Genomic DNA, 14,694 nt, shown 5'->3' on the forward strand with positions numbered 1-14,694 from the left:
AAAATGTTTCTGACATTTACATAATGTTTACGACACAAAGCATTATGACATTGTTATGACATTGTTATGACATGCGTATGACACCTGCGTCAAGTAAAGTGTTACCCATTTCTGAAAGTCTGCAATGTTCTGTGTTCATAGTGCACTTAGGGAAGCACAACAGGCCTACTAGTATAAATCATGTCAATAGATTGTCATTAGACTTGTAGCCTACGTGGTCCTGCTCACACACACACTTTCATGCTCAACATGTCATGTCAGTGCCAGTCTATACCCAATTGCAATGGTCAATAAGGGCTTTGTGCTTTCTACTATCCTTTTCTCCTGCTCGACCCCCTGGCAGTCCATTCACCAGGGGCCACAAGATACGCCCACTTGGCCTTCTCACAATGCATCCCTGTCATGGACATCTTATTGGCATGCAGTAGCACTCATTTTTACAAATCTCGGCTGCGCCACCTCCAACGTTTACGCATAATAAACACTCGTCGGTGGTCGCAAATTTCTGTGTGCATACAAATGTATTTGTTAGCTGAAATAGCATAAACCATGGGAGCTTAGACCTCTTTAATGTCAGTGCCCACTGGATTCAAATTCATTTCAGAGGTGCAAATTCATTTCAGAGGTGCCTGCATGAAATTTGACCATGATGCATCCTGTTACCGATGCGCGTAATCTTCACCCCTGAAATAATTACCATCTGCCTACAACATTGGATAACTGCATCAAGCACATTTTGGGCTTTCCCTCACTCCTGTAGCAACGCAATTACGCGGTTACGCATCCCCCTCCCTCTTGTCGCCGCCCGTTTGCATCCCTGCGTACACACTGTTCTTGCCTGTGTGTGTGTGGGACCGACTGGGAGGAGGGATCCTGTCGTGTGCTACGTGCCGAATTGTTCTCCAAAATCGTGTAGAAAGAAATCGAGCTGCCAATTCGCGATTTACCAGACAACCACGGACATAGGCCTAGAGCTACTGCGTTAACGTGTACTGTAGAAGACCAACCTAGGCTATTAAATGAAATGTTCAGTGTATTTGTTTCGTTCGTTTAAGTCAACACTACCAATCAATGATTGTAGACACAACGTTAAGTGGCGAGATTATTTTTCATAGGTAACGCAAGCAAGTATCTTTTGCTAACGGGGTTCGCTGAGAACCCACATCATTTCGGACAAGTTAGATAGGCTACCTTGTCTCCTCATCCACTGGTACAGCGCTTATCTCTATCGATTCCCGTGTTTATCGGTAGGAAAACGGGAGCCAAGAGATAGACTGGTAAGTGCCTTCACTTCAGAGCGCATGTTCATTACGAATTTAACTAATCGAGTGTGGTTAATGTGCATTATGTAATGTGTTCCGAGTCACCGCTTCTCTGTGTACAGTTGTTGACTACGAATTGCTGGATGGTTTTGTTCAGCCAGCCATCTCAAAATTAAAAAGCAGATTCTGAACCATAGCCTACTCCACGCTTTTGGAACGGGAACCAATCCTGCCTAGCTAGTGCGCTAACGATGGGAGCTAATGTTGCAGTATTGCTCATTATCCAGTCCTACCCAACTGGTTAGAAACCGATGTTGCTCCCCAAATATATTGTGGTTACGTCTGTCTGGATGTTTGAACCATGCGTAACCTGTGAAACCAGATGTTGCTAAAATCCTGTGTGTGTTACTTATTGCATTTATTGTGTCGTAATTGTGTGTGGTTGGAGTTCATCACCAACTTCATCCTAATGGCAAATTGACTTGTGCCACTTAACACTATCCCTCGCGCTATTATGATGCTGATGTAAACCTACCCATTAACATTATTGTTTGAAGATGGCTGGCCATCGAACTTACCTGTGTTTTGTTGGGCGAAAACCAGTTTCTCTACCAAGCTGCTGCTCTTTACAGTGCTTGCCAGTTTTCGGGTGCAACCCTCATAGCTGTCATATTCTCGCGCAACCCATCATTGATAGGCTACCTTCCACGTGCATAGTAACACAATAAACAATGTATCGCAATTGTTAATAATGTTTCATTGCATCGCCATTAAGTGGGGTTTTGTTACTTTTTCCGCTACATTGTTCATCTGACTGGGGTCTGCTGCCCACTTCGCAACGCCTTTCGTAAATGTTGTCTTGATTAGGATTAGGCCTATAGGCCTAGTCTATGTGAGGGCAGACACCATCATGCCCCCATAAGCCTAAAGCAGCCACGTGCAGTTGTGAAGTTTCCTTTCCTTCTGGATGTCCAATAAGAAGTAATCAGTGACTTGTTATTGTGCACAATGTTCAGAGATGTCAGTTTTCTTTGTACCTTGTGGCTCATTGGCAGCAGTGAAAAAAGCAGCCCCCTACGGAGAAGGGGTCAACTGTATTTCCTGAGGCGCAGGACAAATTATGAAAATTGAAGTTCTCTGACAAAAGGAATTTAGCCATGGGGTGTTGACCAAAAGTCCAGCACTCTCATGCACAGCACATGTAGAAAGACCGGACATTGCTCTTTTGCAATAGTGTTTAAATAATGATTATAAAATGTGGATATGGATGTTTATGATCTTCATATGGAGTTTGTGGCCGTTGGTCAAGTCTATTGTTAGAGAGAATGTATTAAAGGGTTCCAATGATCTCAAGATGCTTTATAGAAGTCGCAGACTTGACACTTATATGGCATAATATGCTAATTGTATATGTTTAATTTCTTAAACGTAGGCCTTTTAGGTGGTTAACTGATATGGACCACCATGTTAACGCATGGAAATCATTGATCAGTAATTTACATCGTGCCCTAGCATCAGGAACGCTAAAGTCTCAAGAGCTTGAACTTCTGCCAGAAGTAGCCATGAGTAACCTCTATGGAATGTGAATATTATGTATTTATGTGCATTGGAGCCAGTGGTCTGGTAGGGTTGAAATCATTCCTCTTTGTTAACATAGCAGAAGGAGTGTTTCATGAATGATGCTTGGGTGGCTTCATTTTGACCAAGTTTACCAATTAACTACAGATACCTAAGTAATTACAATGTTATTATTGGTTGTTTTTAAATCAGATCCCTGTGCGCACATTGCTTACCCTGTTTGAAGTAGTATGTTCTGGTTTTGTTATTTGTGCATTACAGTCAGAATTATTTTGTAAAACAGTTCAAATACTGGCCATATCTCTACCAAGATATTTATTGGTATGATGATTTTGAATTGTTAGTGTTGAATTAGTGATCAGTCCATGCAGGTTAAGGAGTCTTCTTTGTCCAATAAGAAGGGGCAACTCATGTCATGTTTTTATGTGCCTCAGAGGCTGACATTATTTATGTTTTTATAGGCTGAGGACACCTTTTCCCAAAAGGGCTTAGGCATTTAGCAGGTGTTTTTTTGCAGGTGCCTTAGGTTAAAATAGGTTGAAGGAACTTTGTAGCAGTGACAAGTAGCCCACTAATTGTGGTGTATACAGGTACTTGTACCAGACCCGCTAACTTTGGACTACTTTTTTGTTAAGATCAAAATGTGTGCCCATCCATCTAGTCCATGCCATGCCATCATGTGAGATGGCCTTTGTAAATAAATTTGCTTCAGCACCCACTCTAGACCTCAAGTCAAGGGATGAGATGACAAAGCTAAGATATGTTTGCTCACTTGCTCAACTTAAGTTTAAAGAGAAGAAATACCACATATCACAGGTTGCACATTTCTAAGTTTACATTTATTTACATTCTATGTCATTTCCATCGCGGATGCACTGGCCATTTACATTAAAATACTGGAAAACAACTTCATAGGTGGAAGGATTCAAGGACGCCAGAGCCCACGTATGCATTTGAATACGAGCCAGATTTAGCAATGAGAAACGAGGATCCGCAGTGCTGAGCTCTAGCTACTCGTCCTGGTTAGGCAGGATTCGTTGGGCTGGTATCATTAGTCGTGTGACTTGAGTGCTGGAAAGTTAAACAAACAGGTGTGCTTCACTTCAGCTAATACATACTAGCGAATCAGCCGATCCACATTTCTTTGTAAACAGAGTAGATTTTTATTGAGAGGACAGAAAATTTGCAAACGTAAATAGTTTTCAAGATGCGGACATGACGAAATGGTGAATTGAATGAATGTAAACGGAGCCTCAGGTTCCTCAGGTGGACGGAGCCTCAGATGGACCTATTACTCGCTAAGTGTGATAGCATACATTTGCCATACAATTTCATTATGGTCTATGATATAAAGCAAGGCCATGCAAGACCTTTTACAAAAGTAGTAGGCTAATAGCTTCTTTAAGAACTTGAATCATGAAAAGGGTTAAGAGTTTGGTGGATAATATAGTCCTTAGTGGGAAGGAGGGGGCGAGTGAGGGCCAGGAATGACAGCTGTGTGTGTCAGTCCAGTGCTTGTTTGTGCCAGCTTGTGTTACTTTCTGTGAGACCACTATGAGGCAGGGAAGGGGAGGACAGGACAGGGCAGGGGCGGGAAGGGGAGGGGAGGGGTGAGGAGAAATAGGGCAAGGAGGGACACAGAGGCAGCCAAAGGTCACTCCATAAAATGTTTTTGAGCTATTTGTTTTGCAACTCTCAAGATGACCATGTTTTTTTTGTTTGTTCTGTCCATCTAAAGTAGTGTTTCTCAACAGGGGCAGTACAGCCCTCCCAGGGGGCGTTGGGGAACACTAGGGGGGCGTTGAGAAGGATATCATTGAGAGGGGGAGGTGCTTATTTGTCATTGGGGGGGCATTGGTCCATTTCATTTTTTTTAATAGTAAATGAGGGCGTTGGAGGCTTAGGATGAGGTCCAGGGGGCGTTGGTTCAAAAAAGGTTGAGAACCACTTATCTAAAGTAACTGCTTCCGTTTGCAACTTTGACCTGACTCATTTTGAATAGACACATTCACAAAGATCCTCCACTTCCCCTTTGCCAGATCAACCACAGAATATAAAGTGGATTAATTAGCCACCGCAGCAACACCATTGCCTTGGATAAGGAGTTGGATTAATCCTAGCTTAATCCTGTGCCCTTGCTTAGTGGCAAAGCAACCCTTTATGCTCCTGACTGGACAGTTTCTTGTCTCCATCACCAATGATTGTGAAAGCCATGGGCAGTCATGGGTAAGCGGTTAGGGCGTCAGACTTGTAGCCCAAGGGTTGCTGGTTCGACTCCTGACCTGCCAGGTTGGTGGGGGAGTTGTGACTGTAATTGGGAGATTAAAGGGGGGCAGTACACTCACTCGACTCAACCATTTATCACAACAATCAGCAGAGCTGCTTCACACATTTGCATTTGAAACCAGAATGGCCATCATCCCAGCCCTCCAGTAGGAGTGTGTTGAAGTGCCATGAGATGTAGTGAACTGGCTTCCAGGTGCCAATAGGGGTGTACTGTAAATAATAATCGAAATGTGTCGATGCATCGAGCCTATGACCGACGATTTGATCGAATCGCATCGTATCGTAGGGCTGGGCGATATGAAAAAAACCTATATCACGATATGGATTACTTTATATCACGATAACGATATATATCACTATATAGCACAATTACATAGGTTTTCAGTTATTCTCTTTATTTGCTCTTTATTTTTTCATGTCGCAAAACTGGCTTCAATTCAAATTGAATTGTATTGTATCGTGGGGAATTCTTAAGTATCGAAAATAATCAAATTTCTCATTTAAGAAATAGATACCATATCGTATCATCATGGAGGCTGTGATTTACACCCCTAGGTGCCATGGTCAACATGGTGTGCATAGTCAAATGGGATTGTCATGATGGATATTTCAATAGAGAAACCCTTCGGCAAGGAGTTCTGGGCAGACTTCCAAAAATGTTGTAGTATGGCGTTTGGCAGGTAGGCTCTCAAATGGCTAATGGGTTGTGTGGATTGATGGAGAGTTGACTTCCCAGAGTAGTTTGCCCATCATGTCCAAGCCAGTTGGTATCAAAGTTTGACCCACTTATTGTTACTTCTTGCAAAGCAAATAAAAGAATGGCATATTAGTTTGTATTCGTGGGTGGAAGAGACGAGGAAGATTGTTATTTCTTGAGTCTTGTTTTTTTGTAAGACATACTTGGAGCATTGCATTGAGGTTCTGCACCTCACTACTAAACTGGTTAATTAAATGTGATGATTTTGATGACCTATTGCTGTCAGTTAAGCTTACATACAGTATGTTGAAGTTGTGATTGAAATCATTCATGGGCCCTGGTCATAGCTGGACATCAAATGCCTACATCTTGTCATATAAGCAAATAGGTGTGTGTTTGTGTGTGTGTGTGTGTGTGTGTGTGTGTGTGTGTGTGTGTGTGTGTGTGTGTGTGTGTGTGTGTGTGTGTGTGTGTGTGTGTGTGTGTGCGTGCGTGTGTGTGTAATATGCAGTGTCCACATTTCACACCAGCCCCTGGTCTGAGCTCCGAGGCTGGAGGCCTCCGCGATGGTGTTGTACTCTACTCTGGCATATTAAGTTTCAAATGTGCAAAGCGCATGGGTGCCTGTGGCTGCCAGTGGAACTTTCCACTCCAGAATCAGACAGCAGCTTTTGTTCTGGAGCAGAGGGGCTCGCCTCTGGCGTCTGGAAATGGGCTGCAGCTTCAGCTGGTGTTGCGAAAGATTACAACCAGTCAGCTTTTTTGAAACAAAGTAAAATATGTCTAAAATATTTACAAGTCAATCTGTGTGAATGCGTGCACCCATTGGGGATGAGCTGGGGATATACGCTAGAAGTTAGCATTGACTCAACTACTTGAACCACTGGTCAGTAGAAATTCTGAGTTGTGTGTGATTATATAAAAATTGTTCCTGGTAATGGTGTGTTAAACTGGCATTAACCGTACCAGTAGCACTATGACTCACAGCCTTTTGGAAATTTTAGTTTTAGTTTTAGTTTGAAGTTTAGAGAGCTCCACGAGTTCATCTTGGCTTGAAGGTGACAGTTTACTTCAAGGGAAACGGATGTTTGCTGTGGCTATTTATTGATCAGGTCAGAAGGCCATCAGTCGTGTAGTTCCCATGTTCAGGTAAGGTAGAGAGAGGCATATAGCTCTATGTTTTTGTCTGGAATGGCTGTTCACTCTTTATCAGCCTGTGTGGGTGAGTAATCAATAGAGAAGAACACACATAGGTTGACTCAGCAGACAATCATTGATCTGCAGTGTGGTTTGACATGTGGCAGTTACCGCTTCTCTTTCGGTTGCTCCAACAGCAGGGCAGGGGAGGTTCCAACGAAGCCCCCAGTGGGTGGAAGTTTACTGGAATGATCGGCAAAGAGCTCCACTTTCACTTTGGCTCTGTCTACTGGGATAGCTATGCAGATAAACTCACAAGTTCAGCGATAGTCAGTTCTCATGTGAATCTCTCTCTCTCTGTCTCTCTCTCTCTCTCTCTCTTTCTCTGTCTCTGTCTATCTCTCTCTCTCTCTCTCTCTCTCTCTCTCTCTCTCTCTCTCTCTCTCTCTCTCTCACACACACACACACCACACACACACACACACACACACACACACACACACACACACACACACACACACACACACACACACACACACACACACACAGTTACTCTGTTTCTATCTCTGTTTCTCTGTGTATCTGTCCCTGCATGTCAGAGTGTTCAGAACTCAGACAGAAGGTTTAATTCTGTTCATGCAATCCAGCTTTGCTTGTGACTCTGGCAGACAAAATGCTGTGATTACAGTGTAACTGCCCATAGCTGAGATTGGGTGCCACTAACCCAGGACTCCAGGCAACAGGCAGTGATTACTAAACAAACAACCTACATGCACATCTAAGCACATGGTGTGCTCCAGTGTAAAAATCATTGTGTTTAGTTCAAGGACTTACTGAGACCCTTCAACATTTCCTGTGGATTTGGTTTATGTATGTTTGGGGAAAACAGTTGAAGTTGTCTGCTATCATTTGTACACTATTCCTAGAAAAGAATTGCCACCATGTTCCCAAGCCCACATAGAATATGTCATGCCCTTTGAGTTTTTCCTACAAACACGGGCAGCCAAAGAGATTGTGTTGCAGGTCTTACTTGGTTGCTGTAGCTGGGTAAGTTAGATTGAAGTAGAGTAGAAAGTTCTGATGTCATTATGATTTTCCCTTAACACTCACAGTTTGAGGACAGTGAGAATGAACCCTGTTCATGAAGACATCAGCGTATTTCACATACCAGACCTTTTGCCACACAACTGACCCTTTTGTCAACAACAGCTAGTTCAAAACAGCTGCCACCCACAGCAACCACATTGACATTGAGGAGTACACAGACACTGTGACCTCCTACATCACAAAATGCATTGATGATGTTACAGAAATAAAACGCATCACCACCAGAGCCAACCAGAAGCCATGGTTCACAGGAGACGTTCACAGACTGCTGAGGGCCAGAGACAAAGCCTTCAGAGCAGGAGACGTAGCTGGCCTAAAAGCAGCAAGAGCAAACCTGTCCCAGGGCATCAGGAAAGCAAAAAAGGAATACTCGGACAAAATAACAACACACTTCAAAGACAGCAGAGATGCACAGAGCCTGTGGCAGGGCATACAGGCCATCACGGACTATAAGCCCGCACCACGAAGCTGTGACAACAACACCTCTCTGCTAAACGACCTGAACAGTTTCTTTGCCCGTTTTGAAGCACAAAATGACACTCATCCACAGAAAACTCCCCCTTCCCCCCATGATCAACCCCTGTACCTGTCCTCTGCCAGTGTGAAGAGGACACTGGCCACCATCAACCCACGCAAAGCAGCTGGCCCAGACAACATACCTGGCCGAGTGTTGAAGGATTGTGCAGAAGAGCTGAAGGATGTCTTCACAGACATCTTTAACATCTCTCTGGAGCAAGCAGTCATCCCATCACTTTTCAAAGCTGCTACCATCATACCGTGCCGAAGAAATCATCACCATCATGCTTCAATGACTACCGTCCTGTAGCACTGACGCCCATAATCATGAAGTGCTTCGAACGGCTAGTCCTGTCACACATCAAAGCCACCCTACCCCCCACCCTGGACCCCTACCAGTTCGCATACCGAGCCAAGCGATCCACGGAGGATGCAATCTGCTCTGCCCTCCATCCAGCCCTCACCCACTTGGACAATAAAGACTCATATGTGAGAATGCTGTTCATTGACTTCAGCTCAGCATTCAATACCATCATACCCAACAGCTGATATGAACTGGACAAACTGGACCTCAGCAGTTCCCTCTGCAACTGGCTGCTGGACTTCCTGATGCAGAGACCACAAGCAGTACGGGTAGGGAATAACACCTCAAGCACCCTGACCCTGAGCACGGGGGGCTCCGCAAGGTTGTGTTCTCAGCCCCCTGCTGTTCACGCTGCTGACACACGACTGCACAACGACCCACAGCACTAACCATCTAGTGAAGTTTTTGCGGATGATACAACACTGGTGGGCCTCATCACTAAGGGCGATGAGACCCACTACAGAGAAGAAGTAGACCTGCTGGCCAGATGGTGCAAAGACAACAACCTCCTGCTGAATGTCAACAAGACCAAGGAGATTGTTGTCAACTTTCAGAGGGTCCAAAAACAACTGCCACCACTGACCATCGACGGTGATGCTGTGGAGAGAGTGAGCAGCACCAAGTTCCTTGGAGTGCACATCAGCGACGACCTCTCTTGGACCACCAACACTACATCACTGGCGAAGAAGGCCCATCAGCGTCTCTACTTCTTGCGCGCAAACTAAAGAAGGCAAGTGCTGCACCCTCCATCATGACAACATTCTACAGAGGAACCATAGAGAGCGTCGTGTCCAGCTGCATCACAGTGTGGGGAGGAAGCTGCACGGAGAAAAACAGGAAGACACCAGCGTGTTGTGAACACAGCGAAGAAGATCATTGGAGTACCACTCCCCTCCCTGCAGGACATTTACACCGCACGCCTCACCCGAAAAGCACTGATGATCATCAAAGACACAAGCCACCCTGCACACAAACTGTTCAGCCTCCTGCCCTCTGGAAAGAGGTACAGGCGCCTCCGTTCCCGTACCACCAGGCTTGCAAGCAGCACGATGCATCAAGCAATCAAGATACTGAACACTCAACCCACTCTCCCTTCACTGTCAGCCTCTAGCCAGCCAGGCCACTGACAACGCTCCCCCCCCTCATCCCCACCACCATATCTGCGACTGAACATTCCACCTGCACTACTACATCTGTGACTGAACTTTCAACCTGCACTAACTCAAAACATACACATGCACACACACACACACACACACACACACACACACACACACACACACACACACACACACACACACACACACACACACACACACACACACACACAAGCACACTGCACTTTCTGCACTAAACCCAAAACATACACACACTGACACACAACTCATAGTCACACACATACACACACCACCACACACACATACACAGGTACACACACACAGACGCACACCGCACTTTCTACCTGCACTAAACACACACACACACACACACACACACACACACACACACACACACACACACACACACACACACACACACACACACACACACACACACACACACACGCACGCACACACGCACACAAAACACATACAAACACACACACACACATACTGCTGCTGGTGTATTTAATAAAAACCTTTTTTTAATTATTTATTTCTTCAAATGCTACTATTACTATGTCAGAACGCTATAAAGGACTTTTAGAAAAAAGAACAACAAAATACCTCCTCTTAATGTATGTTCTCTACAAGTCTTCTGTTGTCCAGTCTTGCACTTTAAATGTCTGTATGAGCAATGTCTACGTCCATACTGTCTATGTCCATGTATGAGTACTGTCTATGTCTATACTGTCTATGTCCTTACCTAGATTAGTCTATGTCTGCATGGGAGAGCAAGAAACGCAATTTCAAATTCTTTGTATGACCAGTGCATGTAAAGAAATTGACAATAAACTTGACTTGACTTGACTTGAATTACAGATTTCAGTCAGAGAATAACTTGAAGACCAGCAATACATTTCACTCATATCTCCACACTACGGTCCCCTGTCTCCTATTTACCCTCAGCTAGTCCCAAATGTTAGTAGCACAGGAAAGGTGCTTTTCCATGTGAGCGATTAAAATGTGCATGGATGATCATCACAATTGACCTGGATTTTATCACAGTCACATTAATCACCCATTCTGTTTCACAAGTAGGTCTTTAACCCTTGACTGAAGCGTCGACTGCATGACAACCTAGAGGCGAATAACCTGATGTTTTAGGTAGCTAATAACTCTCTTGGCCATCAAATTCAAAGGAGAGATTTGGTGACATGTATTTTCTCCTAGGGCACAGTTGTGTGTGAATGGCCTGTGAGGTGAGAAACAAACGGTTGGCTGCTGGGCAGTGGTGAAGAGGCCCTTGTGTGATCGCCTCTCAGTGTGTGTGCATTGATTCTGCTTCACCTCATTCTGAATTACCTGTGGTTGATCCGCTGCTCTCTAGTGCTGTGACTTTCTTCTCATTCATCATGTTCTGATTTGGGTGCGGTACACACTTAACATGCTGAGTGTCACTGTACAAGCAATTATTAAAATGTAGCGTGAGAATAGTTTGGTTTAACCAAATATGCATACACTCAGTGTTCTTCAATACGGAGGGAAGAAGAAAGAATAGACACCAAATCCTTCATCAGGAAAATAAACATCAGTATCGGTTCTAGTACGCTTGAGCAATTTAATTTCCATTCCGTAAGATCTTTCTGGTGCACATTCATACATTTGGGTGTTTCCTGTTCTTGGCAGAGTTACCTTGTTTACCCTTCGCCCCCAGTCACCTCTGCAGAGCGCACGCCCCACTGGGCTGTTGGTTCATGCTGCCTCTTGATTTCCTCACCGTATAGGCTACTGCTGGGAAGGGGTTTCGTGCTCTCACATGTGTTACTCTTCTGGCTGCATCAGCCTTACATAACCTCTCCATGAGCGCTGGCTCAAGCAGCGTGGAGAGAGAGGGTGGACGTGCTGCAGACCTCAATGTGTGCATTAGTCATGACGAAGGGAAAAAGCTGCTTGGCACCACAGGAGGATCAGTTACTTCAGAAAAGAAAAGTGGAGGAGGTAGACAGCCATGGGGCAGGAAGTATGTTCAGATGCTGTGGCCATGTGCCTGAAGGCGGCCATGGCCATCAAGGCGTCTTCCCTGGAGGGACTCTGTTGTATAAACACCACTTGTCCAGTCACACCTGGAGGCTCTGACTCTCCTGGTCTCCACTCGCCTTTGCATTCATCCGACTGAATGGAAGAATGAAGTGTCCAAGTGTTTTCTTTCAACAGCTTTGTGGGAGTTCAGCACAGGGCTTAGTCTTATTGTTGTCGACCAGGACCCAAACACAGAGGCTCGGAGTCGGAGACAAGATGTGTGATCCGCACTACAGTCAGCACGCACGCACACACGCACACACGCACACACACACACACACACACACACACAGAGACACACACACACACACACACACACACACACACACACACACACACACACACACACACACACACACACACACACACACACACACACACACACACACACACACACACACACACACACACACACACACACACAGCCAGAGGCAGAGAGGGCAGCACAGCTACTGTGGTACTCCAGCCCCTTAGTGTGTTATGTAATACTGCTCAGGGCACATGTGGGAAGTGAGGATGAAGCGTTTAGAGTAGAAGGAAAATAGGTGGAGAATAACAGAGAAGCCGATGGACTTTTGAGTTAGGTGGTGTCTAAATCTCAGCCAAACCCTCCATACAAACCATGGTCACAAATGGTAGCCCTTCCATAGAGGAAAATGTCCTTCCATGACAAGGAGTTGCAAGGGTTTGTCTGGGTCTTTCCTTTCTGCTAGCTAGCACCCCCTGCTACCTAGGATGCTTCCATTCCATTGTGTGTATGGGGCATGCCAGTCAGGTTATGCTGACTCCCACACATCAATTTTCTCTTCTCTGTGCTTTAGGCTCCCTCTCCAACATCCCTCTCAAGTGTTCTGCTCTACCGGTGCGGGAGCTTTTTTTAGCCATCTTAATGGCGGTCGCATGGAGAGTGTCGAAAGGAAAAAGAACTGATGTGTGGGGCTTTTCTTGTGCAATTACTATGACGACGACGACCACGTCAGACTTGCATCACGATACTGGGAGAGCAGAATCACAATGTACAGAACTTTTGTCAGCCCTTCTATAGCGTCATTAGTAGAGCTGATTCAACCTCTTTTGGGCAAAGTGTTGATTGTTAAATAGTATCACGAGTGTCTTCCTCACTGTTTGGGAGATAATGTGTTTGAATCCGGCCCACTTACTCAAGGCTTACTCAAGAGCCATCACTCCTCCGGGTAGAATCATGCAGGGTGCAAATGAATGCTCTGCTCTCAATGGCCAGATCACAGGGAGACCTTCACTGTCAGTGTCCAGAAAGAGGGAGCGAGACAGAGAAAGGGGGAGCTGAAGAGAGTTGGCTTTTCAGATTTTCTGCTTTTGTTATCATGGTTTAAGAAAGAGCTGGGCCAACCGAAAGGGGTGAATAACAAGCAATACAAAAACTTTTTGTCCAAAAACAAAAATCTCATTCTTCAGAATCGTCCTCCAGTGATGGGAAAGCATAAGCTGTGCCTTTGACTAACACATTGCTTAACTGCAACCAACCATCACGTTGCACTGAACTGTTTATGTCCACTTAACATCTGTTGATTCTACCCATGCTACGTTAATATGTTTGCTGATAGTGAGTCTTCACAGCTTTCAACATCAATGGGACATGATTATTTTAAAATAGGAATGGACAGTGTGACAAAAAAAGACTTTTTTAACTCCTCTCTCTTACCCACCTTCAGTTAGCACAGTAAAGCCTTTAAATGACCTTTTGTAAGGTGGTCAACCAGGTCATGGCAGGCTGATTCATCATTGTGATCTCAGGATCAAAAGCTGATTAATTCTTTAACAGCAGTTCTGCGTCCTCATAGATGTTAAAGTGTGCTTTATTGTCGAAGATGTATGTAACAGGTTCGCAAAAAAATGAAATGACATTTTACCAGTCTACAATTTGCAGTTAACCTAAATATAGTATAGATAAGACATTGACAAGAATCTTGCTCGCTCGCTCGCACGTGCATGCATATACACACACACACCTAAACTAAACCAACACTTTGATACATGATCTCTCTCGCTCTCTCTCTCTCTCACACACACACACACACACACACACACACACACAATGTGCGATAAGAAAGACTAACATGCATGATACAGACATGTACAATAAATACACACATGCACATGCACACACACACACCCACACACACAGATGAATATTTGCGCACGTGCCTGACAAAAATCATACTAGGGCTGCTGGATTTGTGTACAGAGACCCTGGCGCCTTTGCATAATGTACTCTTCTCTGTATTGACTTAAACGGCTCTCTCTCTTTTACTGTCCTCTTTAACTGTCCTCTGCAAACAAACACAGCGTTAAGCAATATGTCATGGTGAGGGAAGAGATCACCATGGCTGTGATTTAGACAGACCCTGAAGGCTTCAGGTTATCACCAACGGAGACCTTATTGGTTTTAAACAACTGTTAAGCCAAGCAATTGCCAAATAGCATGTTTTCATGTACTTAGATTTCTCCACAAATAGAGCTCAACTTTATAGTGGCCCGTCTCCAAGCAACGGACACTTGACTTCCAATTTCAGTGACACACGTATC

At 44.7% G+C, this 14,694-nt stretch overlaps 1 protein-coding gene across 1 annotated transcript in view; it reads left to right on the forward strand.

The window, feature by feature from the left end:
- The first annotated feature begins 804 nt into the window (after window positions 1-804).
- Window positions 805-14,694, forward strand: part of rnf24 (ring finger protein 24) — a 37,408-nt gene continuing 23,518 nt past the window's right edge. Inside the window, exon 1 of the mRNA XM_063218305.1 lies at window positions 805-1,277. The gene's annotated coding sequence lies outside the window, so the exon portion shown is untranslated. The remainder of the gene's footprint in view (window positions 1,278-14,694) is intronic.

Source organism: Engraulis encrasicolus, chromosome 16 (assembly GCF_034702125.1).
Source record: "Engraulis encrasicolus isolate BLACKSEA-1 chromosome 16, IST_EnEncr_1.0, whole genome shotgun sequence".
In the NCBI taxonomy this organism is placed as follows: Eukaryota; Metazoa; Chordata; class Actinopteri; order Clupeiformes; family Engraulidae; genus Engraulis; species Engraulis encrasicolus.